This window comes from Ostrinia nubilalis, chromosome 2 (genome assembly GCF_963855985.1).
Source record: "Ostrinia nubilalis chromosome 2, ilOstNubi1.1, whole genome shotgun sequence".
Lineage (NCBI taxonomy): Eukaryota > Metazoa > Arthropoda > Insecta > Lepidoptera > Crambidae > Ostrinia > Ostrinia nubilalis.
In genome coordinates, this window is record NC_087089.1 from 1,338,533 (window position 1) to 1,363,119 (window position 24,587).

Here is a 24,587-nt window from a genome sequence, read left to right on the forward strand (position 1 = left end):
TCTTATGTGTTGAAATCTAGAAGTAGGGAGAGCCTTTGTCAAAATATCAGCCAATTGTTCAGAACTTGGCACATACTTAATACTGATCAAGTTATGCTGTACCTTCTCTCTAATAAAGTTAAATTTAACATCAATGTGTTTTGTTTTTTTATGATAGACTGGATTATTTATTAATTTAATTGTACTCTGGTTATCAATACATAAAGTTGTACAATTTACATTAATATCAATTTCTTTAAAGAATTGTTTCAACCATAAAAGATTTTTGGCGGCCTCACATCCAGCCATAAACTCGGCCTCGGTGGTTGACAATGCAATACAGGACTGCTTCTGACTAGCCCAAGATACAGGACCACCATTTAACATAAAAATATAGCCAGTAGTAGACTTTCTGGTGTCTAGATCCCCAGCATAATCAGAATCTGAATATCCCATTAAATTTTCATGACCTTGATACTTGATACATAAATCTTTAGTTTTAATAAGATAACGAATTATTCTTTTAAGCTGTGTAACATGTTCTAAACTCGGTCTATTAATATATCTACTTAATAGATTAACACCAAATGAAATATCTGGCCTAGTTGCTGTGGACAAAAATAATAATGACCCTATGGCCTCTCTATAAGGAAAATCAATCTTCTCATTATCATCATCACTTTTAGTTATTTGAACATTTACATCAACAGGTGTATTACAGGGGTGTGCTGTACTCATATTAAATTTGTGTATTATTTGCTCAATATATTGTTTTTGATAGATACATACAGAATTATCAGATTTTAAAATTTCCAGACCAACAAAGCGGCTTAAACTCAATTCTTTGATATTAAATCCTTGCTTTAAGTAGTTAACAATTTGATCTAATACTGTATTTGACTGAGACATTATCAAAGCATCATCAACATATAAAATTAGCAAGGCTTTAACATCATTAAAGTTTCCTACAAACACACAATTATCTGCCTGTGACTGAACAAATCCAAACTTTAATAAAAAATCTGTAAACTTTTTGTTCCAACAACGGGACGCCTGTTTTAAGCCATATAAGGATTTGTTCAGCTTACAAATTTTATTTAAAGGTGCCTTACCCCATCAGGGATTTCCATAAAAATGTCCTCCTCTAAATCCCCATACAAAAAAGCTGTTTTAACATCTAACTGTCTTATTTTCCAGTTATATTCAGCAGACATAGACAAAAGTATCCTTATTGACTCATACCTCGTGGTGGGGGAAAATATTTCCTTGTAATCTATTCCCTCAACTTGTGTGAAACCACGGGCACAAAGTCTAGCTTTATATCTGTCAACTTCACCATTTTGGTTTCTTTTGATATCAAAAACCCATTTCGATGTTATAGTTCTCTGATCTGCCTTATCAACATAACTCCATGTATTATTGGTGTGATGAGCCTCTAGTTCTTCATTAATTGCTTCTAGCCATAGTTTATATTCCTTACTATTAACTGCTTCATCATAAGTAACAGGTATATTTAGCTCTAATAAGTTGGCCTCAAAAATTTGATTCCTTCGTGGTCGTAGAGTAACATTTGAATCGCATATGTTAGAATAATCTATTTCTTGTGAAGGTTCATATGTCTCATCTTGTTCATCAACGGCAGAGTATGTACTATTATCACTTTCACTGCTCTGATCAATCAAATTCCTCTCTGAGTGATCTGTTATCTCTTCATTTTCTTGGCATTCATTATCATCACAAATGAAAATCCGTGATTCATTCCTTATAATCTCAGGACTTTTCTGTTCATTAAAAATCACATTTCTTGAAACTGTAATTCTTTTAGTGTTCGGGTCATACATTTTGTAATTGTTATTATCATAGCCAACTAACATCATTTTGTGGCTTTTACAATCCAGCTTTGTTCTCAGCTGATCAGGTACATGGACATATCCTTCACACCCAAAAACTCTGATATGATCCAAGGCAGGTTTTACACCACTCCACAGTTCTATAGGTGTAATATTAGGAGTTTGGCTAGAGGATGTGCGATTCAATAAGTAAACAGCACAGTTGACTGCTTCTGCCCACAGATTGAGTGGTAGACTACGGGCATACAGCATGGACCTAGCACTTTCTACAATTGTCCTGATTTCTCTTTCAGCCCGACCGTTTTGTTCAGGAGTGTAAGGGGCTGTGAGTTCATGAGAGATACCTTCACTGTCTAAATATTCTTTAAAGTCTTTGCTAGTGTATTCACCACCATTATCAGTATGAAATGTGCGCACACCATGTGAAAAAAAGTTTTTGATTTTTGCATTATATTTTTTAAAGCAGTTCAACACATCACACTTGTTTTTTAGAAAGTACACATATCTAAAACTTGTCGCAGCATCTTTGAAAATGACAAAATATTTCATACCTTGTACAGACGGCACATTGAATGGTCCACAAACATCACTGTAAACGACATCACCTGGTTGCAGTGGTCCCCTGTTGGATTTCTGGAATGGTTGACGAGCATGCTTGCCAAAAGCACAGCCCTCACATACAAACTTGTCACTGTCTGATAAGTCCACACCAGTTATCACATTATTTTTACACATTTTTTCAATTTCTTTGACATTCAAGTGTCCTAAACGTTCATGCCATGTTTTTAAGTCCAATTTTTGCACAACATTACACACAGGATTTTGAACTGTTTTCACTTTTAACTCATATAGATTGTTACTTTGTAAAGATGCACACATCACTATTTTATTGTCTTTGTAAATCAAAGCATCAGCTTCTTTCTTCACAATAATATAGCCTTGCCTTGTCACAGCTCCTTCAGATAAAAGGTTTCTTCTCAGGTTTGGTACATAAAGCACCTTTTTCAAGATACTTGTCTCCCACTGTCCATTGACACACCTACTAATCAGAACATTTCCTTCTCCTATCACTTCTATTGCTTCTTGATTTCCTAATTTCAGTGGAGATCCAGTATATTCATACAGTTCCACAAAACTTTCTCGTTTGTAACACATGTGAGCAGAGGCACCGCTGTCCAATATCCATTTGCTGCTCTCATCATCATCTTTCCAGTTAGCACTTGCTACATTGAAAGCTAACATGTTTCTCTCCCCTTCATTTTGTTTTTGTTTGGGAGCTCGGCAATCTCTTGCGAAGTGACCTCGCTTTCCACAATTGTAACATATAAAACGGTGTGATTTCTCTTCCGACTCTTTATTTGCCTTAGAAGATGGGACAGGTTTTCTTTTTGCACTCTGTTTTGCCACTAATAAAGCTGTTTCATTCTCATCTTCAACATTCAAGCTGGCCTCCTCGTCCAATAATCGAGCAGTCAAGTTGATTATTGTTTGTTTACTTGAATCAAGTGACATCCAGGCCTGACGGAGAGATCTGTACTTAGGAGGTAGTGTACTCAGTATCTTGGTTATAATTGCAGTATCACTGATATCTTCTCCATTTTCTTTTAGCTGTTTGGCCAAACTTTCAACTTTTGCTATATGTTGAGCAATGCTATCTGCTGGCGACATTTTGTATTGGTAAAAGCGTTCATGCAACATCATTTTGGTCATTTCCGACTTTTGTTCATAGATGGATTCGAGTTTGGTCATCACCTCAAGCGCCGTTTCACAGTTTTCAATGAGTGCTACTTGTTTCAGATCCATTGCAGACGTCATTATAAACATTGCCATCCCGTCATCTTTATTCCACTGAGTGGCATTTGTTTCTGATTTTGGCGTGTTGATGTCTAGCCCTTTGGCACGCAGGGCGCATTTTATCTGGAATTTCCATTGCTTAAAGTTGGAGCCATCGAATTTTTCAAGATTGATTGCTTTTCCAAATTCCATTTTGAGGTTGTGACCAACACGCATGCAGTGACGCTTTTGTTGTTCACTACTTTCTGCTCTTTGTTTATCACTCGCGTGGGTCTGGGCCCATAACCTATTCGATTTTGAAATGATAACACAAGATTTCTTCAGCTTCAAACTTATATTTCAGCAAAACAAAAAATATACAATGACCACCGAAAAAGGCGGGGTTGAATGAATAAACTAAATGACACCAAATGTCAAATAAAAAAAAAAAAACCAAGGCAAGGACATCTAGTCATACAGCCTACTGTTAAAATTTAATTCCAACAAAAACGTAATTTGTTCTATGGAACTAAGTCCGTCTGGATAGCTACCACCATCTCAGCTAAGTCTGCCAAATTATCTAATAACAATGTTCACATCATTGTTGTATTCAGCAGTTGGAGGTAAGTTAACCAGTTCCTCTGTGGTTGAGGATTCCGGGTGAAGCTCGCTTCCATCTTCGACCTGATTATCACTTTCAATTAGGTAAGATGCAGGCCTTTTAGAGCTTCCTCTTTGTGGATAAAAAAAACAAAAGTTAGACCACTAGAAAAGTAATTGCTAAAACTCAGGATAAGCGTCGAAGGCCATAAAATTAACTTCATTTCCTTCGAAGTAACCAAGGTCGTAAAACTCCACTCCGCATACGTCGATCCAACTTCAACTTATTAAAATGTTTAAATGGCGCCTCCGGCCGTCACGTCCGGAGATAAATCTCTCGAATTGCAGCATCCTGCAGCCGATCGGCGACAGTCAAACTCGGATAGTTTCGGCCGATAAATCTAGGTTTTACACTGCCGTAAACTGAGTCTTGCGACACGAGCGTGCTATGTAGGAGGGTAAGCCGAACGCTATGGTTAGCACGGCTTCGGCATTGCGCATCTTTCAATAGTCATTTGTCTAGTTCTCAGCTTCATTTGTCAAGAAAAGTAACCAGAAGTGGTTTTGACCAAGGGCGTTAGAAGAATCAGTCAAAATTGGTTTCGCCTATGTACGAGTATGGACTAAATATTATTATCAATCTTTAAATCTGAACTGCTGCAATTTAACCAGTGCGGTATTCATTTTGCTGTATACATATATTTTTGCAAGAAAATACAATTTAGACTTTCGTGTTGAATTGTCATTTAACCACAGGTAAGTTTTGTGGTGGTTAGTTTGTGCTAATTTATGATTTTAACAATATTCAATGCAAAATAGCAATATTACGAAGTAGTAATAGAACTACTAAAAAGTAGTAGGTATGTGAGAAAAACAAGTGAAAAATTAAAGAAAACAGGCAAGAGAAAAAAGAAAATCGTAAAAAATAAAAATAACCGTTTAGAAACTTGCATGTCGTTCCAAATTCAAATCAATTTTATTCAATTCGTCTCGTAAAAGTTTAAAAAGCGTAGGTATTTGTCAGTTTGATGGATTGGAACTGCGTCCCAGGTTTTAGTGCCAATATTTTTTCATTGCAGCGCCCCGAATTTCCCGGCGGCAATATTTTAAAACGTTTCATTGATAGGGGAGACTGAGGAGAGTTGAAACAAGGAAAGATTTTTTTTAATTTAATTTATTTGGACAACCAACAAGACAAACACGCATACATGAAAATGAGTTATTATTATAACTAAACGTACTAAGAACTAAGTGTTGTCTTAAAGACTGCCACGGCATACAATATTGTAACAGAGAAGAGTTGTGACATATTAGATTTTTTGGAACTTATTAACCACTAGCGAGCTCATAACAGTGCGCATTTATTAGTTCAAGTTTCGAGCTAACAAAATGGGCGCTGTTGCGTATCGCTGTTAACTAAAGGTCTCCAAAAATCGAAAATGTAATTAAATAGTGACTGAGTTTCTTGCGCTGCTTCTCAGCAGTGATCAATTTATTGTCCCGAACCTGTTGTAGGGTTAGAGTAGGCGCACCCCGTTGATTTTTAGTTGGCCGATAGTAGTGCCCGATTTTAATTTGTATGAAGAATCGGCCAAATCGAATCGGCGTAGTGTGCGCACTCCCATACATGCCCATACTGATCAACTGCCCGACTAAACTATCGGCCGACGAAAAATCAACGGTGTGCGCCTACTCTTAATACTGTGACGGGTCTTTTAAAAGCCTACTTGCAAAAATAAAATGAGTTTTATGAGTTTTTATGAGTTCTGTTACAACTCTCCTCGGTCTCCCCTACGTTCCACAGTTTGTTTGAAGCTTCAGTGTAAGTGGGATGGACAATCGTAAACCACACCATCAATCATATTTTTATTTTGCGAAATAAAGTCCGTTACACACGAGTAAATGTGTTTTCGCTACGATTGTACACTGAAAGATAAATGGCTGGTGTTTCCATTGAAATTATTTTGTGAAAAACTCGATTGTTTTAATGTTATGTATATTGTGTCTACTGTAGTTGTTATGTATTTGGCAAAGATGCTCGCAAGAATATTAATTTACTGGTTTGCTATAAACACAGAATTTACAGTGCATGTAGTTGAAAGTATTGCTAACTTTAATAAAAAGAAGATTTGCCTTATTGTTCTGTCATTGTATAGTGGTGACGTCGATTCAGTACTTCGGAAACAAAATAGCATAACTCCTTCATAAAATAACAGAAGTACTTAATATCAAAAGATCTGGCAGTAGCTTTCATCGTTTTCAATTAAGTTTTAAGCTTGTTCTAAGAGTTTTATCGCCTTCAGTAATCGGAAGCCTTCAGCGAGCTTTTTACTTGCAGTTTTAAGTTTCAGCGCATTTTAAATGTGTTCGATTTACAATTAAAATGTTTCAAGAAGCTTAAAGATCAATTCAAACGTAATCGTAAAATGCATGTGATTTTTTCATTTGTTTAACCAAAATAATTATACATAACAGATTTTTGGTGAATCAAATAGTTCTTAAATAAAAAATTATAGGTAAATGGTATGATGTAAGCCAAAGGCTTCCACGTTATTTATTAAAAAATTAACAATTAGAATATAAATTATGCATTTATCATTTAAAAAGTTAAAGTCAAAATTTTCTTTATTTTACTAAGTAGTAGATAGTGCATTTTAAGTATAGCAGGTTTCTTTTCAGCTTATGATTTCTAATTAATCTGTCCAGTTTTAAAGGTCACACAAATTGGCAGTCTTCAAGAAAGAGCCATGGTCTAAATTGAGATTTTTCTAACTATCTAATCTATTTTCTTCTATCTATAAAAATGACCAAAAAGTTGACAACACAACCTTATTCCAATTGTAACAAAGACGTGCTGCGAACTTTTTGGCTACTTTGGGTGCCACAAACTATTTGACGCTGATTGTACTAATAATACACCATAAAAGGTGTCACAACACCTAACAAAATTGAAAGTTCGGAAAATTCTTCAAAATCGCGCGGTGCGACGTCGCGCGGTATCGCCAGACGTTGTGGACATTTATCGCGACACAACACATCGCTTATCCAGCATCTCTGCGATTCAATTTCCGGGCAAGTTGCGAGAAATATTTTTCGTACGTCGTAAACCAGGGGTTCTCAAACTGTGGTCCATAGACTATCGGTGGTCAGCAGGAGTTAAAATACGCTAAGGATTTTAGATTTCTCACGAGCGATAGTTACTCCTCTGCGTCTCATAGGAGAGTTTGAATTATAAGTACCTAGACCTAGGATTAACAAACCTGATATACAAAAATGCAAGCTTAAAAATCACATTGATACATAATTATTGATGATTTTGATTATCTAAATAAAGATGTTAAATGAATTAAAATGATAAAGAATAGAGGTTTTGATTTAATTTAACTATCGGAACTATAAAGTTTATTTTAAAATTAGAATTTTTTTAATCACTTTTTTTTTTTATTTAGCGTATTTCTTTCTATTCTTGTTTCGTCTACTTGTGTCGTGTATAAAATGTTTATCTATGACAGTATAACTTCCCCGGGACAAACTTGACCTTCACTGGTTGGGTTATTATTGGCGATCAAACTGTAGATCCTGGCTACACAGGAGTTGCAGCGGTGGGAACGAGAGGTGGAAATATTTCCGTTTTATCTATGACATGGTGCGAACAATTAATAAATAAATAAAATTAGTACCTGGTCCTGAAAAAGTTGGAAACCACTGTCGTAAACGGACGGCATGAAGCGGTTTTGTCGTTGATCAATCATTACCGCTGTGGCGTGGGTTGATTCCAGTACATATTATTTGTGGATAGTGTAATGTGGACAGCTTTTACGATGGGGTAGCATTCAATTTGGGGGAAAGTTCTCACGCTGTTATTACGTCATCGACGTAGATGGCTTTTGTTATGATTTTTAACCTTCTTCCATTGCAGAAGAATGGTGTTTTTTAAAGGGTAGATGCAGCCTGTTCTGCCCCCGACAGTCAAAAGGGCGCATCTAATACCAAGTAATTTTTAGCTGTCCTTTAGTTTAACTCATATTTGTAAAAAAAATTAGATGCGCCTTTTCAACTATCGGGGACAGTGTTGTAAATAAATAGAGGTTGGTTAGGTACACGTGCTTTTGAATGTGTATGGTGGTTGTGTGTGGTCCGGAAAAGGACACAGGAAACGGAAGCAATTCGTTCATTGCTTAGCGAACGATTTCGGTCACGGATGGTGATTTTTATTGCAAATTAAACTCTAAATCCACAATAGTAGGCGAACAAAATACTTATTCCTACTTCCAGTTTCTATCACTGAATGCACATTAGATCTACAGCTTAATTTTTAACCTATTTCAAAGCTGGGAGTTTCTTTTGTCTTCGTTTTGATAAATTCGTAATAAACTTACGTTTATTCAGAAACACCACAAAACCTTCGTTACAGGACCGCTCTTACTTGACTCGGCCACGACTCGGCTCTCTATTTCAGTATGTTTATATAATTTTGTTTCCATTATGAACTGAAAAACTTAACATTATGGGCCCTGTGTGTGGGGCAGAGCAGTTGGAATTTATCCTTAACGCTGGGTTACACAATCTTACTTTAACTGAAACAAACGTCATAATGTCTGTCAAACTCTAGGTCTAGTGGTAAGACCACCTGCTTCAGACGCAGAGGTCCCGGATTCGATTCCCAGTGGGGTCAGATTTTTCTGTTCGGTTTGGTTGGTGGAAGGGCTTGTTCTAAGTTCACCTGGCTAGCTACCACTATCTTACCAAAGTCTGTCGCCATAAAAACAATGTTAACATCATTATTGTGTTCCTGCAGTTAGAGGTAAGATAGTCAGTTCCTCTGTGGTTAAGGGGGTGAAGCTCGCTTCTACCTTCGGCCTGATCGTCACTTACCATCAGGTGAGATACAGGCTAAGAGCTTCCTCGTTACGGATAAAAAAAAACCATACAAAAAACACCAGTTATTGTTATAATTACGGTTAAAGTAAAGCCTAAGATTATTTTTTGTCTGCAGGTGTAGGTGCGGCGATGCGGCCGGCGCGGGCGCAGCGCTGGTAGCCCTCCCCGATGGGCAAGACCTCCGGAGGACGCCCCGAGCCTGGCGTGCGCTCGCATAGACCGTTCAATAACAGGAGGTCAGTGGCCACTTTACCCGCAGGTGTAGGTGCGGGCGCAGCGCTGGTACCCCTTCCCGATGGGCAAGACCTCCAGAGGACGGCCCGAGGCTGGCGTGCGCTCGGATAGACCGTTCAATAACAGCAGGTCAATGGCCACTTTACCCGCAGGTGTAGACACGGGCGCAGCGCTGGTAGCCCTCCCCGATGGGCAAGACCTCGGAAGGACGCCCCGAGACTGGCGTGCACTCGCATAGACCATTCAATAACAGGAGGTCAGTGGCCACTTTACCCGCAGGTGTAGGGCAGCGATGTGGCCGGCGCGAGCGCTGGGCAACAAGACCTCCAGAGGAACTGCTCACCAACAGGATCTTTAACCCATTAACTTTTTGCCCAAAGAACACTTTACCTATGAAGCGTTCGCCAAGAGAACGGCACGCCAATGAACGTTTGACCAACAGAATCTTTTGACATCTAACTTTTAGCCCAAATGACATTTGACCCTTGAAATGTTCGCCAATAAATGTACATGGAATTGAACTATTAACATTAAAAATAAATAAATAAATATTTTACAAAAATGGCCAGTCATGACCTACTCGTATTAAAAGTTAATAAGAAACTCCCATAATACCATCTGGATTTTTTATAATTTCCTAATAAATTAATTTCTAACATTTAGTATTTACACGGAAAGTTGAGAGAAAATTGTTTATTAGTCAGGACTTGGTTAGTATTATACTTTCAGTTACATTAAACAATTAAGCAGTTTAAAATGGACACCACCATAATAGTGATAGTTATTTCCATTCCACCTACCCACAATATTATTTATGTATTTAAACTAATTTTAATAAAGTCGTTTCATTTTCATCCATACAGTCTGATTGACTAGATATATTATACGTAAGTAGCATAAAAATAAAAATAAACTTGATTTATTTGTTTATTTTGAATATAAATTAAATCATATTTCAATTACAGAATGATCGAAGTTTATGTACTTTATAAATTTAGCTCACTAACGACAGATGTCGCTGAAAGTATAATAATAACCAAGTCCTGACTAATAAATAATTTTCTCTCAACTTTCCGTGTAAATACTAAATGTTAGAAATTAATTTATTAGGAAATATTAAAAAAATCCAGATGGTATTATGGGAGTTTCTTATTAACTTTTAATACGAGTAGGTCATGACTGGCCATTTTTTTTAATGTAAAATATTTATTTATTTATTTTTAATGTTAATAGTTCAATTCCATGTACATTTATTGGCGAACATTTCAAGGGTCAAATGTCATTTGGGCTAAAAGTTAGATGTCAAAAGATTCTGTTGGTCAAACGTTCATTGGCGTGCCGTTCTCTTGGCGAACGCTTCATGGGTAAAGTGTTCTTTGGGCAAAAAGTTAATGGGTTAAAGATCCTGTTGGTGAGCAGTTCATTGATCAATCGTTTGTTGGTGAACGGTTTCACAATCACTTTACCCTCAGTCAGGTGTACCATAGTGGTGTGGTTGTAAAAATGCGATCATTTAAGTATTTAAATTTCGTTCTCCCTCTCATTCTCACTCATTTCATTCCTTCTAGTAATAAATACAAAATATGAGTTCAATTTTCGCCTGAGAGAGACTTTTTGAGTTTAAAAATTAGTTTCAAAGCAAATCTGTTACCTTTCAGTTTACGCCGGATTTTCAAAAACATTTCACAAAATTCGCGTGCTCCAATATTTCCGATACGGCATGCTATGACAATTTAAGCCTATTTAGCATCGGAAAAGTTGCCAATTCACGCGATAAGCCCAATAAATCGCCCGTGACATGGCGCAGTCATCGCCGCTCGTGCTCGCCGCCTATAAACTGTTCGCGCAACTGCAACTTGTCCAAACTTGGTTTAGTTAAAACTTCACTGGGGCACCGCTTAGTCTATTGTTTATATTTTATCGACAGCTAAATGCACTCCAATTGGAAATGGTCCAATTGTAAAAACGGTTTAAATTGATTTTAAGTACAACTGTGCAAAGTATCTGTACCTACTTGAACGCTTTGTAAAATTCGTTACTAATTTTAAAGAGTGGATATTGTGGCTTCGAATATTGGCAGAAGTATATTGAATTAGAATTTTAGCAAAGGAACAATGGTAGATGCATGTGTAAAGTGGAAATGAGTGCATCGTAGTCATCAACAAGATACATGTCTGTGGACAGTAATGGTGAAAATGGGGTAGCGAGATTTAATCAATTGCTGGAAATATACTTTAGGTAAGGTACTGATTTAGTCATTTAAAATAGCTGCAAAGGATTTGCCACACGGATGCATTCTGCGGTCTGTGCTTAGGTCAAAGATAACGCAGCCCGAATTATGTATGAATAACATTTATAATTCACATCGCAGGCCACGTTAGTCACAGCCATTATTTTTGTTCATAATTAATAAATGTTAACACATTTAATAACTTAATTTAAATTTAATAACTTCTTCCAAAAATGTATTTTTCTCACCATATCGCAAATGAGATGAGATTTTACTATCATCTCTTACATGTATTGGTATCTAACAGGCGTAAAAGTTCTCATAAATTTTCCTTCAGAAAACCCACTGAAAATCATCAACACATACATTTTCCAGCCAGTCAAAAGTCGGGTTTTCTTCTAAAATATTTATTCCAACAAGGTCTCTGATAAATTAGTCCACGCTGTACAAATGGTAAGGAAAATAAACGTGGTTCGACCAGGTTCGAATAAAATACGCAATTGTTTACGTTCACAGCGAATCGGAGATGCGATATATTGGTTCAAGCTAGTGATGTATCTGAGACTAGAGATTGATTCAATTGCATTGGTCAGGAAACACCCGAACATTCATAACTAATGGACAATGGACAAAGCTAATGGAGCTGTAAATGATAAACGCATAAGCTCATTGTAAGAAAACTTTTTGAAAATTACATTAAAAACTATTCTTTAACTCTACCTTCTGCAGAAGATAATTTTTGATTTTACCAAATTACTCTTACTACTCGTACTTGTAATTTTACACTGAAATAATTATTTTAACAGCGGCACATCACTATTTAAACTAATCCCGCAACACGATGGACTGGCACCGACTATTTATATCATTGTACTACAATGGGATCAAATCCAATATGCGGCGGTGTATTGAGGCTTAAATAAATATACACAACATCAAGCTGTCATAAATTTTTAAAATAATATGCACTCATTGGTGGTCTGACTGTAATATTTGGTTCATAGTTTTGTTAATAAAGAATGTACTACATTGGTAGTTTAGGAGCATGATTTCTGTAAAAATAATTAGATAAATTTTGTTTTAGCCATGTACACGTTTCTCATCATCCATAACAATAAATTATGTTTACAATAACTTCCATAAAAGAAACACATGTTCCTTTGTGCATTAAAAGGTATTTCAATCCAAAAATTGGTGCCAATTACATACCGTACTCTAACCTCATTACCACCAGTCTGTTCGTTGTAAATTACGAGCTCTTCAAAGAACCACTCATTATTGTTTGCGAGTGAAAAGTATCGAAATGTGGCAATCGTCAAACGTTAACAAAGTTCCAAATATACGTCTGAATCACAGTTACAAAGCGCTCCTTTGAAAAACCGCTCCAGTTGTTTGGCCGTCAATCTTAATTAATTGACACGGGTAAAGCGTTTGACACCGTTGACCATCTGTATTTATTTTATTTCCTCTTGCAACCTGGGAAAAATAATTTATCATTACTGACTTAAACTTTTACGAAACAAGGCTAAAATTAATTGCAGTCTATTTTAAGGTACAAAATGCTATTTTGGGTGTCACTCAAGGTCTAATTTTGGGACCACTGTTACAAAATCTATTAAAGAATAGCGTACTAATGATATTTAGACGGTTATGAAACAAAAGTGTTGATACATGATGATTTATTTAATGAGGCACATAATACAAGATCAGATGTAGGGGCGTTAAGAGTACATTTATCACAATGGCCCGGGCAAATTGGACACTTTCCAACGTGTTTAATTTCTTGTAGGTATTGTAAACCTTTGTTCAATGTGACGACAATAGGTGTAATTTTAGTTAATTATAGTATTATTAACGACATAATCATGATTTTAGGCACAATAATCACTTACTGTTCTGTGAAATATAGTGCCAAGAATTTATTGCAGATTCTTTATTCTAATACAGTTCAATTTTACTAACAATATCATAATTTCATTGTAGGAAGCTTTACTAAAAATAATAATAATAAATGCTCAGATTAAAAACAATCAAAATAAGCTATCAAATCCTAATAAATTAATTATTTTATAGTTATTTAGGGACATTTTAATTGACTGGCTAAAGTGTTAGTGTGATCTCGTCTTTATGTTTATGTGAAAAGTGTAGGATTTCCCTAAAAACTAGTCTTAATTCACACCACGTGTGATACCGACGCGTGCGCAGCTGTTTTCCCAAATACTTCGGGTTAGTTTCAACAATCCCGGTTCATTGCTAGTTCCTTTGGATTAATCGGTGAGTTCAGCTGAACTGGTGTTTTTCTCTTGTCAATATTTGTTTGTTTTGTTATTGGTTTAATTGATTAACAGACTTGAGAGTTTGTAGGTAAATATTGAATGTAGTTAATAAAAGTGCACTATTATAATTTACAATGTATTTAGTTTTTCTGTGAGCATTCTTTTAATTGTACTTTAATAATAATGAGTTTACGAGTATTTCACAAACACAAAGAATTAGCGTGGCATGGAATGAGTGCTAATGTTTCTATTAATATAATATGCTCCAAATATAGCTTTTCCTGCCATCATTTTGGTAATATTAGAAGAACATTTCTACTTCTATGAAAGAATACAAAAATATATTTACTTAACGGTTTACTGCGACGTTTTCCCGTACTATAGCAGTCCCAATAACACGCTTCCCACCATGTTATCACTTACATACATTACAGTACAAAGCATTATTGCCCCGGGAGTAATAAACTCATTCCCGCTCCCTCTTCGGACGATTCTGCATAAACTCTACTATACAGGGTATCTTTAGGTATGGATCAAACGAAAAGGATGGATTACTGCTTATATGCATCAACTTTCCCCGAGAGAAGCAAGTTCTTTAAAAAAAACCTTGCCATACAAATTGTTAAATTAACCTTTCCAGCCAATTAGTATGGAGAAGTATTTTTTTTTGAGAATTTGTATACTAAAGGTACTAAAGATTTTAAACTTTCGCGTTCCATTTCAATCTAAATAGAGAAACTGCTGCATCACAGCCCAAACGTCAAGCTGTGAGTACTTTAATGTTATAAAAATGTCGCGTTGAGACCCTTGTTTCTCTTTTTTATTTTGTGTACTGTTTCTGTGTTAATGTTGTTGCATTTGAGCATATAAAGATACCTACACCCTGTATGTGTATCCATCCATTACCCAAATGGTGCTAACTCATCCGATGTCTATAGATTCCCTAGATTAATATTAACAGGAACGTGTTCTTAGATTCCGACCGGGTCCCGAAGGATTGCCAATGCTCTTCGGCAAGAGATAGTAAGGCGCGACACGAAATATGGCCGAGGTGTCAATAAGGCTTCGGTTTATTAGTTTGGATATAAATTCTGGGTTTCGTTTGGCTTCGGTATTAGATCCGGTTGAGAGGACCAGGTTGGGGAATATAGCCCGTATTTGTTAGGTACGTAATTCTATATGGAAAATAACTATAACATATTCTATTTTGTACTGTAGATTTTAATAAGGTCCTAAAAATAATATTTACTTCATTTGAGCTAATATTATTTGAAAAGCTAACTTAGCACATTTTCACACATGATATTACAATAACTTCTATCTCCGTTTCAACCAAAAGATGTCCACTACTGGACAAAAGCCTCCTTCAAAGATTTTCATAACTGTGCTGTCCATACCAGGAGCAATGATACGACTTTTATCAGGTCGAACTAACTTATTTCGCTTTCAGTATGTATGTAAGGAAATCAGAAAATGAGGAAACTTTTAGAAACAGGAGGTATGTGAATTTCACACTTTCACACTTTCACATTGTGAAAGTCTGAAGTTATCTTACAAAGGTTAAACCAACTTATAGAAGGTGTAAACATATAGGTTTTATATTGCCTAGGTAGCTATACTTAAAACATAATAAAAAAGTTTACGTACGATCTTTAACAAGTCTAATTTAGTGTCCGTGACTCCCACTCGGCATTGGGCACACTTAAAACCAGCGTCGTGGCCTTTCTCACCGGGGGCCACGGCATATGCTGAGTGGGGTCCCATTGCGATGGGCATCGCTGTGCGACAGGGTGGCACTGCTCAGCGACTGCTCTAACGACACGGGTGGGCAGTCGTTGAGATGACAGCGCGAAAATCGTCGGTATCGACTAATTATGACCCTTATATACCACTATATTGACAAAGTTCTCCGTCTTCGTACGCGATATTGGAAATTTGACATCTACTATCGGCAGAATGACAGTAGGAACCTCCTGGCTTTGATATTCAATTTTCAACTGTATTACCTTGACAATCAGTTCAAAATTGATTACTAAAAATTATTTGACAGACGATTTCTACGATCGACAATAATGCATTTGAATTATTAGCCTGCAGTGGGTCTAGACAAAGTGCAAATTATAATCGCAAACCAGTCGAAAAGTGGTCGAAAAGCTCCTTTTTTGTATGGAGTTTTGACGGATTCGATTTTCGATTCGATCAAAAAGTACGTTTTGTCTAGGGGGGAAGTTTACTTTCTCTTCCATTGTATGTTTTATGTCACCTCTGTCTTATTTGCTTTTTTTATTTACCTCTTTTGTCTTTTGTGATGTCCATGGCAATAAATTTTTCGTTCTTTCTAATATCAACCCTATTTGTTGCGACAGAGAGTCCGAGGTCGCGTGGGGCCGACGGAATGATGATGATGATCATAAATGAACCTTATTACTTGTCACAGAGAGTCCGGGGTTGCGTGGGGCCGACGGAATGATGATGATGATCATAAATGAACCTTATTACTTGTCGCAGAGAGTCCGGGGTCGCGTGGGGCCGACGGAGCCGCGCGGGCGGCGCGGCGCGGGCGGCGGGGGTGGCCGCGGGCGCCGGCGCGGGCGCAGGCGCGTGGCGGCGGCGCGAGCGCGCTGCGCAGCCACGCAGGCCCATGGAGATCCTTACCAGCATCTACGCGCTGCTGTCCGGCGGGGTAAGTGAGATATTATGTCCCACTTCTTCTATTTGATTTGCAAGAAGACCGCTAACCGCTATGCAAAGGTGAACGACAAAGAACAGTGTCGGTGTTGGATTGCGCCACGCAGGCCCATGGAGATCCTTACCAGCATCTACGCGCTGCTATCCGGTGGGGTAAGTGAGATAAAATATTATGTCCCACTTCTTCTATTTGATTTGCAAGAAGACCGCTAACCGCTATGCAAAGGTGAACGACAAAGAACAGTGTCGGTGTTGGATTGCGCCACGCAGGCCCATGGAGATCCTTACCAGCATCTACGCGCTGCTATCCGGCGGGGTAAGTGGGATATATTATACCTTTCTTCTTCTTTCACTGGCTCAGATCAGCTGGAAGACATCCACTGTTGGATACATGTCAGCGACAATAGCTCGACTCTTTAGGGAGCTAACGCTAAACAATAGGCCATTCTGTTTCGGTGTTGGACTGTACTGTGCAGCCACGCAGGCCCATGGAGATCCTTACCAACATCTACGCGCTGCTGTCCGGCGAGGTAAGTGAGATATTATGTCCCACTTCTTCTATTTGATTTGCAAGAAGACCGCTAACCGCTATGCAAAGGTGAACAACAAAGAACAGTGTTGGTGTTTGATTGCGCCACGCAGGCCCATGGAGATCCTTACCAGTATCTACGCGCTGCTATCCGGAGGGGTAAGTGGAGGCCTATTTTCAGTAGTGGACACCCTGTGGCTGAGATGATGATGATGATGATGATCGGTGTCTATGGGCCTGCGTGCCGGAGTTCAAGTTCGTAAGGATCTGTCCTTACCAGCATCTACTTACGTGCTACTATCCGGCGGGGTGAGTGGGCTAAAAAGCCTGCTTTTTCCTTGGAGTAGCCCACAGGCAGGCAGGATTTCTTTTGACGGAAACGGACGGTCTGTTCTTCGCTGAATTTTGTCTAGCGACTTGACAAAGGTCGACAATGAATAGGTATTGGTTGATCCCCGTTGGTCGCTGGACCATTGTGCTGAACCCACTGGCATTAAAGTTTAGGAGCGCAGGAGCCATGGAAATCCTTGGTGAATATCTAAAAGTTGACGTCCTCCATGCCCATCACTTTAACCACCTGCTAAGCATCGCAAAGACGTTTACATTCATACATACAGTAAGCTCAAAATGAGCATGAAATGATGATTTTTTTTGCCACCAAAGATGTGCGGTGCGGGTAGGCGGATATTTTTTGTCCTACTTTGTCAAATGACGCTGTGAGCTGCCAGTTAGCCCGCGTCCTTGATTCATGACGAAGCTGAATCAAAAATTGAGTATAAAAAGGCATTGAATTTGACCTTTCTGTTAACATTAATTTGTTTCGCCCTTTTTGAGGGTTTTAATTGCTCTAATAAGTACCATAATGACTTACGAACGTGAAAATCTGTGTGTAAAAAATTAAAAATGTGAGGTTGAGATTAAAAACGTAGGTAACAATTTGTAAGTTCAAAAGTGATTTCACAAAGCTGGTGTTATTAATGTTATACAGTGGCAGTGTTAGTGACATAATTAATATTGAGTTTAAACTTTCCTTGCCAGGATATTTAACTAGCTACTAAAGCTATTCTTTCTAAAAGGTACCTACGACGTGCTTTAAAGAAACCGACTCCAATAGACATCTGTAGGTGTGACTTGAAATCAAACACGAGTTTCCCCTTGAATTATAAGTTACGCCCGAGATCTAGAGATGGCGCCGCATCTAAAAGGAGTTTACATTTCAACAGCAAGGGGTGAACCCGAAGATAGACTCGATCCCGTTTCGCCTTCACTGCGGAGCGACTACGGCCGCCCTGTTGGCGGCAAGCGCGGCTCTCACAACGCGCCACCTAGTGGGCAACCCTATAGACTGCATCCACACGAGGTTCGTATCTAACACCCTTGCGTTTAGTTATCATCTAGTTCGAGGAATAACCAATAGATGTCGCTATTATGCAGTTTTATTTTTGTTAACTTTATTACGAGGGTAATTGGGTTACTAGATCATTGTTGGAGATTGTAATTTCTGTTTATGTCTTCATGCGTGTTAAATAATTTATTAGCTGGAGTTTTCTCAGTTTCAAAACGGAAGTATAATTTCTAGGAAAATTGTGCTGTGTAGGTATTTTTAGTGTCAGTTTTATAGTGTTATGTTTGGCGTTTTTATTGATTTTTTATTGACCATTCATTGAATTGGATGATTGCCTAAAAGTAATGACATAATATTCGATTTAAAGCTAAGTAGGTCAGTAAGGCTGATACATCCAATAAAAATAATAGGTGCCTATGTCTATGGGCAGTATCAAGGGTTACCATAAATATTATTTTTGGGTTTATTGTCGATAATACGTTTCATAATCTTTTTATTCGTCCACTTCTGGGCTTCTAGTAGGTGATGCGTTTAACTTTAATATATCACAAAGTAAATTGTAGGTAGTTATTAAACTCTCTGAACAGTAGTTCTCATTGCAGCTCGAATTCTAGACCGAAGTGATTTATGTAAGTATATACGTACTTTTGTTTGTAGCCCAACCCTTCTTAAATTACTTTCATTGTTCAATTTCACTTGTAATTGATAGGGTTCAAATTGAGAAATCATCTTTTATTGTGGGAAAAGAAACTTTGCTGTCGCCTTTAAGACCTATGATATTGTGATTTTCCAAGTTTTTAAGTAGGTAGTCCATAGACTAAGAGCTAGTGAACAGCCAGACAGTTTTGACACTTCCAACTCCTAGCCAGACAGTTTTTTTAGGGTAGCTCCCAAAGCCACCATGACCCAAACTTCATAATTCACCAACATTATATCCTATATTGGGAGCATACGCTGACAAACTTTCAGCTTTTATAAAATGACGTAGGTCTGGCGTTCACTAGCTCTTAGACTACTACTTTTATTTCTATTTCTCTACCAGGGACATCCCCGAAGACGTCCTCAACACTTACTGCTGGATCCATTCCACCTTCACCGTGGCGGGGGAGGCGGGGGCTTACCCAGGGGTGCGGGGGGCGGGCACCTCCCCCCGCCGCTACGGCAAGTACTACCAGTGGGTGGCGTTCACTCTCTTCCTTCAGGTAAGTCGGTCTTTATTCTATTCTATTCTTTAACCTTCGTATACCCGCGCGTAAAAGCATTACACAATTACACATATACCCGCGTCCGGTCTCTCAGACCGAATAACAGCAAAAAGTGACACACGTACACTTGGCAGCAGCGATCGCCCAACACTAAACAATGGCAGGCCACAAATCATGAGGCTATTAAAAACCGCAAAGTCATAGAGTTAATACTTTTTAAAAAAACTTAGAATTATTAGTTCGTCGGTCTGAGAGACCAATGCGCGGGTATAGGAAGGTTACAGTTGGGAATGGCAGGAAAGCGATCCGATAGCGATCCAGCGCGCGGTGTCCGCTTTTTATGTGACTGATTTTGAACAAACTAACCGTTCGCTTTAAGTTTTGCCGCTGGCGATACGACGTCACTCGAAGGAAATCGTGTATAACTTTATCAAACTATATTTAAAATATTTTTTATTTATTATTATTGATAAAAATTGTGTTTTTACATAAAATAAGACACATTAATTGCGTTTAATAACTAATTGCGTTTAATCGCGGTTGAGGGAGGGGACGCGCATTCCACGGACCGGCAAACTTAGCGCGAACGGGTAGTAGAGCATTACAAAAAATATCGTCCCGGATCGCGACCGCTTTCCCGAGCTTCCCGCCTCTGTGTGCGCTGACCTTTACAAAGTTTCGACGTTACATTTGATTTTGACTGTAAAATTATATCAATAACTCGTTACATGAAAAATACCTATCTTTTAATCAATTTAATCGGCTTACCCAACATTTCTGGCCAGCGTGGGGACTGGGGAGGGTAGGCCGAACCCTACTAGAGGCTCATTCTTCTGTACTGGAATCAAAATGACCTGATGATGTAAATCAATTAAAGCTAATTTCCGTTTAATACCTACAGTGATGTTTTGTATACCATAATATCTTAATAAAAATTACGTTAAGATATTACAATTTAACGTAAGCCACATTGTTTGTTGAATGATAAATAAAATACGTCATAATGAAGTAATATGTTAATTGGCGCCCAACGTGGAGCTCCATTTAAAGAGATGTACTCGTATGTATCTAATTTTCACTTGTGAAACCCTCACGAGTGAGTCCTTATCTAGGGTCACAAAGACTTTAACAGACATTTCAAACTGCAAATGACATTTCTGAATGGGAAATGGCGCCCAACGTGGTACCCTCTAATGTTCCGTCTAAATCATTTTTACAAAATGTGCTCTCGGGTGCACAATCAGCATTATAGCTTATTTTGTGGACCAAATCACGAATATATTGTAATTGATGAGTGTGCTCTAAAAGCTACATTGTTTTGGCCACTCGTGAAATGGCAGCCTAATCCGATAGTAATGATCTGACGCCAATATAGAAGATTAATCGGGCCCTACTACCCACTTTCTTTGATAGAAGTCGTTCATATAATCATTCTAGAATGGATTGAATCTTTATTAACAAAACTAGGTACTGCAAAAAGATGACATCAGAGGTAAATTACGTGCTTAAATTAATTAATTAAGATTAAGCATATTATATAAAAAAGTAGGGAAATATATTTTTATAGGCTTACGCCCCACTGCTAGGTAAATATCAACGTTTACCACTTCGCGTGGCATTTTTAGGTGTTGACATTTGTCTTCTAGACGTCCGTAACTTTTGCATCTACTCGCTGAAAATTATGAAAATAAATGTAGCACCTGCACACTAAAATTTCTTAAAAATAGCTATATAAAATGGAAACACGAGGAACAATAATATTTTAACGTCCTTTACAGCCATTTTACAGCAGATCACTGTGTTTTACTCTGTTCTCATTTTTCAGTTTATTCTAATAACTTTAGCTACTTAGCACAAGCCATGGTAAATTCCACATTTCCATATTTACATAATTTGTATGCGAATAAGAGTCGTAGAGATTTTATTTCCTTATTCATATTCTCCCGTTAACATTACGAGTACTGTCTTTGTTAAGGAAAGTAGCAGCTGTTTTACGTAAGTCTTGTGCTTACTTTGTAAGTCAAGCTATACCTACCTATACGATTCTTGGTGAGTTTACAAAATAATGTATTAACAAATAAATATACATTATATTCTAGATTATGCGGAAATTAATAATTTTGTTTTACAATTATGATGAGTTTGTTACTCACAAAAACATCGACTTACCTATTTTCAGTTCCAGTCCAGTTTTTAAAATGCTGCTCTTATATGATACTTTCATGAAAATCATTTGCATTTGGGTTCGGTTCCACAAAGTGTTTTTTATCATTCATTGCATGCATTTTTTATCAATCCATCCATGTGCTGAAAATTAGTTGTCTTAGTTTTGCCACCTTTGCCTGCAGTTTTAATCTTTGTCATAAATAAAAAAGAGAAAAGCTACCAAACCAAAAAAAGTGATATTTAATGGAGGGATGACTTTTTTATTTACAACTTAGAATGGAAAATAAATCGGTGGTAGAGTTGGACAATCACGTCGAAAATCAGGCAGAAATGCAGTAACAAAGACAAAACTAACCAAGAAATTCATATTAAGTGGAAGGGTATTAATGGTTTCACAGCTTAGACTGGGAAAGAAATCTATGGTAGGGCCGGGCAATCACTCCGCCAATCAGGCAATAAAGTGTGCGGTCATCGTGAATCGTGTTTGTACTTCATTGGCCTCTTATTATCTATCACGCTACCACTCTAGTGTGACTGAAAGGAATTGGCGATAATGTTAGTGTTTTTTCATTGAAATTGTTATATTTGTGCGAATTTATTCCAAAACTAGCTGACCCAGCGAACTTCGTGTTTATCAGAAATAATCTAGAATTAAAATAGTGTGTCTTGATAAAAAATAACAAAAAAATCTGAGATTTTTCACATTATTCGATAAAAATACGTCTAATTTCACCTATTTTCATATGTGCACATTATTATCAAGAGTTATTATCAAGAGTCACATTGTATATGACCCAAGGAATAAATGATCGTTTGTGACAGACTATAATATACTATTCTGCGGCTATAAATTTAAATTGCCTTGGGAAGTTTTAATAGTATTAATTAACTTTTTTTTATCCACAACGAGGAAACTTTTGGCCAGTATCTCACTTGATGGTAAGTGATGATCACTTGCTACGAGATTCGTAGCAAGTACGACTACGACGTAGCAATCAATGTTTTTACAAGCTACAACAAATAATATTTTTTACTTTTTAAATAAGTTTCTGATTGTATAGCTAAAAAAGCTACTTTTGATAAAGTTAATGATAGCTAATGGCTGACAGATTCAACTCAAAAATATATCTTAGGCTGAGTTGCGCCACCTAACTTTGACCGTAACTTTAACGATAACCCGTGTATATTGTATGGAATTCGACAGATTTTTGACGTTTGTCAAAGTTAAAGTAAGATGGTGCAACCCAGCCTAAGTATTGAACAACAATAACGTAGTTAAAAGTGAGGTAGGCAGATATAATAAAAAACCTGTAAATACTGGCACTCACGTGCTCTGACGTCAGATGCCAATGCGCACCGATGCGAGTGCGTAAGCTGGATAAATAAGCGATAAAAGAAGGATTGGACAGCGCTTCCGTTGGACTAGCGACGTTGCCTGGCTTCGCTCGATCATCACGCGATGATTTGACAGTCTTTCATACCTTAATTTAAAACAAAAGGTTATTCAGTTGCGCCTTAAAAAGATATAAGCGCGCGCAAAAAATTTTATAAGTAAGAGTTTTTTTTTATTTAATTTAATTTGTATAAATGTTACGGTTAATGTGATAAATTGAAAATTATTAATAATAACCGGTTATTATGAATAATTACCGACAGTCGCGGTAAAAGTGATAAATTAATCACATTTAACAGTGATTATTTAATAATTCAACCTTAGTACTAACAAATTTCTTAAAAGAGAACAACATCTTGTGTACGTGCTCGTGTACAGCCAAACTTTTGAACGTTTTGATATCATATATTAATATAATTTGGCATAATGAGTTTGGAATGTTTCTTGCATAATATTACTTTTCCATGATGCCTATAACATAATGTTTTGATTTAAAGTGAAAAATAGGTTAAGGTGCGGCGGGGGTGGCCCTTGGGCCACCCCTAAGCCGCCTATTTAGTTTATACACACATAAATGACCTCATATTAATCACATTAACCAAATCATGCGGTAATTATTCATAATAACCGGCGATTATTCATAATTTTCACATTTATCACTTTGACCGTAACATAAACACTAAATGATACGAGAAATAAAGCTATAATAACAACTTTACAAAACCAAGATGGGGTTCTAATTGAAATTATAAGGGGATGAAACGTTATTCGAAAACACAGATTACGAAAACAGGAGTATTCCTATCGATAAATGAATAATTACGTGTTTCAGGTTTTTTCAGGAATCATCCCAATTTGAGTATTTGTGGGTTTATCGGGTTGCTAATTAAAAGATAATACGCGATAAAGATAGTCGCTGAAATAACGAACTTTACGCGGGCATTTGCAAAAAATAGTATTTTTATGGGTTAAATACATAAAATGCTATTTGTTAAGCATGAGTTTGTATCAAACTGAACGTCAATTTAGAATACAAACCTAAGATTTATAGCGAAGCTGTTCTTGTAACGGTGCAGTGGAGCAGCCCCATTTCCGAAGCAAACTTATAAGAGCGAACTCCGGTCGGCATGAGAGCGTGCGGTCGGCTGCGGCCGCTTGCCGCCTTTTAGTGCTCTATACAGGGTGCTCGGCCAACGAGGAAATCGTCTACAGGCTGTTTTTAGAGTCGCCGCAGACAACAGACATATTTTATGACATTCTAAGGCTATTATTTATGTATTTAATTTTAATTTTATTTGACTGATTTTGTTATCGTTTTACTTGACAATTGTACAAAATATTGTCATTTTTTAATTGATATTATTTGCATGATTGTATAACTTGTTGGCGCGCTGGATTTTCTGTAAACCTTCAAGCAGCCTTCTAAAATAAAAAAAAA

At 37.3% G+C, this 24,587-nt stretch overlaps 1 protein-coding gene across 1 annotated transcript in view; it reads left to right on the forward strand.

The window, feature by feature from the left end:
• Positions 1 to 18,263: 18,263 nt before the first annotated feature.
• The window catches only part of LOC135079326 (innexin shaking-B), a 91,013-nt gene continuing 84,689 nt past the window's right edge, over positions 18,264 to 24,587 (forward strand). Inside the window, exons 1-2 of the mRNA XM_063974016.1 lie at positions 18,264 to 18,400; positions 19,428 to 19,587. The gene's annotated coding sequence lies outside the window, so the exon portion shown is untranslated. The remainder of the gene's footprint in view (positions 18,401 to 19,427; positions 19,588 to 24,587) is intronic.